Here is a 2,983-nt window from a genome sequence, read left to right as displayed (position 1 = left end):
CTTGAGCAAGGTCTGTAGGCACTGAGCCCTTCACAATACGTACAGTAGATAAGTTATCATGGAAAAATAAAAACTTCCTCATGTATGACGTCAACTTGAGAAGAAAAAATGGATTATTTGGAGCTTTAAAATCCAGAGAAATTTCCAGGGAGAATTTTGGAAGCATCTCTGCACACAGTGAGATAAGGCTGCACTATAGCATTAAAATGTTGCTCTGGTGTTCTTTGAAACTTCACGGCGGCTGTTTGGAAACTCGAGTGAATGGTAATTCACTTCCTATGGTTAATTTTTTATCTCTCAATCGAGAATTCATGGAGGTTATTGTGACATTGCTGTAAGGATCCAAAAATCCTCTGCTTATAAATAATGGATAAGACAATAGGAGCAACAACTACTGTAGTCTTCCTTGCTTGGAGAAAGAGTGAGAGTTTTCGTGAAGTTCCATGCAGGTAAAGAAAGGAGAATCTTGCTGCACTGCAGTAATTTCCTTGTCTTCATAAAAATTACATGCATTGCTAACATAAGGAGGAGGTTGGCAATAATGAAGTGCTAATCTCAGGGTGGTTAGAAATTCACTGTTGGTGGGTTGTTCCCCCTGCCTTTGCCTCTTTCTTTTCTATTCTAAGCAAATATTCCCTTAGATTCATAAAAAATATTATCTAAATAGTCTGAAAATGTAGTTTTCTCATCTTGCATCTCTAATGCAGAGACTGTGCTGGCTGGGGATGATGCATTTGAGATCCAGCACATCTGGAGAGGCCATTCTATTATTAAATTAACTATAGAGAAGTTAAATGTTTATTATAGTGAAATGTCATTTCATGATGTTTGAAAAGTATACTTGGAGATATATGCAAACGATGTGGGTAGAGCAGTTAATAGAGCTTTGGAATTTGTTAATACCCCACAAGAAGGCTAGAATCTAGAAGAGTTAGTGTGACATTGGTTTCGAAGGTGAAGATCCTAAAACAGACTTCTAAGGAATGGGAATGCTGGGATTAACTAATCTTCTGCATTTTAGCAAACATTATCCTCATGAACCTCATCAAATCTTTGCTCATTTAAATCATCCCAAGCGTGGATATTCTCATGCAGTTGTTGGGACCAATAGGACAGAAATGGCTTACAATCACTTAAGAAAAGGGTTTTTTTAAAAATCCACTTTTACAATGTGGTTCTTGATGCTCCACAATTTCCATCAGTTTTATTGTTATCTGGCTTATGAGTTGGACAAATTTTGGTCTGAAGGAAAAACAAAGAATATTGTGTACAGTATGGGGAAAGTTGCATGAAACACTCCAAAGATAACTTCTGGATTATGATGTGGTCCTTACCTTAAAAAATGTGATTCTCTGAGTTCTGTACATCAAAAGTATGCACATGAGTAGAACTCTTGCATTCAACCCCAAAAAAATTATTTAATGAGCAAAGGTTGATATATCCATTATTTTTATTTTAAAAAAATAACTCGGGCAATCAATCAATCAATCAATCAAACAATCTGTATACAACTGGGACAATTTTCCCTCTTAAAGCCCACTAAAATGAAAGGGTGAAGTGCAAAATAGTTTTATTGTCAACTGTTACCCCAACATTAACCAGATATTATTAACCAGTTGTACTTTCTCCACATTTAGGAAGGGCCTTGCAACATCCCTAAAAGCTAAGCAGCATTTTATATTATTAGAAGTGGATGGAAGAGCAGCAGGAAATTCCAAGACTTCAGGTTAGAGTAGAAAAAAAGAAATCCCAGATATAGGCAATGGAAGACATTGTCCATATTGTTGCCAAGAAAACAACATTGACGTATCCATGTAGCTACCATGAGTCAAGGTGAATGTTAGTCTTTACAATAACAACAACAATAATAATACAACATAAAATACCATCTATCTCTCTCTCCTATCTTCAAAATGTTTAAAGGTTCCCACATCAAGGAACACAAAACTCTTATTGCTTCCTATTCTGATAATTGAAGCCATGGTCTGTTCATTTTTAAACTATGGTTTGTTGAACAATCCTGGTTTGACAAGCTAGACCCAAAGCATACAAATCACATTATAGCTTAGAACAATGTATGAACCCAGCAAAGAGATATTATGCCATCAAATGGCAGATTATACTGGGCTAGAACTAGGCTCACACATTGTGTAAAACCATAAAAAAAAACTTTTGTGGAATTACTCATCATAACAGATAAGGGTTCATACAACACAACACACTATATGTTGTGTTGTATGAACCCTTCTTCCTCTCAACCCACTTCCTCTCAACACAACACAGCATATTAATTATTTACATGCCATTCAAAAGAGACAATTAAAAAGCTCAGAAGGAAACAAAAAGACCAGGACACATCTTCTCCAGCAGCCAACATCCAGATAAGCAGGGATTGACAACCAGATGAACAATCAGGCAGAAAACAATACCCTAATTAAGGAACCACCAAGGAAAAAACCTCACCCCTACCAACACTGGTAGGGCAAGCTACTATACATAAACAGGGAGCAAACCCCACACTCACCAGCCCTGATGATGTTACCTAGTCAGGTAATGAAATGTCTGCAAGTGAGCAACCAAGCTCAGAGAGCATCAAGGACTCCATACTGTAGTTTAACACAACCCAGGAACCATTTCTTCGCTGTGGAAGATAAGTAATCCTCATGGGATTATGCTTTATGGAGCATTCCACTGAACACCTTTTTATTGCCCTCCTGACTAAACACAGAATCAGTATCGAGATGATCCTCTCTTGGCTTCTAAGAAAGTATACCATATCAAAGTCTCTCTAAGACAGAATTCTTAATGATACTAGAAATAAGGCTGCTTTTTTTTTGGTTCAACTGCATGAGAGGAAGTACGTGTAAATCATTAGTCGTTCTGCATAGAACGTGGGCATAGAAAAATGGAAGAGAGAATTCCCAAGATGAAAACAACTCCGAAGGTTTTATCTGGCAATAAATCTGATATGAAAGCTGCAGTC

At 37.0% G+C, this 2,983-nt stretch overlaps 1 pseudogene; it reads left to right on the top strand.

Annotated features, from left to right (window-relative positions):
- The first annotated feature begins 860 nt into the window (after nucleotides 1–860).
- Nucleotides 861–1,356, top strand: LOC134505414 (ELMO domain-containing protein 2-like; annotated as a pseudogene).
- The last annotated feature ends 1,627 nt before the right edge of the window (nucleotides 1,357–2,983 follow it).

The sequence above is a fragment of the Candoia aspera genome, chromosome 14 (genome assembly GCF_035149785.1).
Source record: "Candoia aspera isolate rCanAsp1 chromosome 14, rCanAsp1.hap2, whole genome shotgun sequence".
In the NCBI taxonomy this organism is placed as follows: domain Eukaryota; kingdom Metazoa; phylum Chordata; class Lepidosauria; order Squamata; family Boidae; genus Candoia; species Candoia aspera.
The sequence above is the reverse complement of the archived record's forward strand: the minus strand, read 5'-3'. Positions and strand labels throughout refer to the sequence as shown.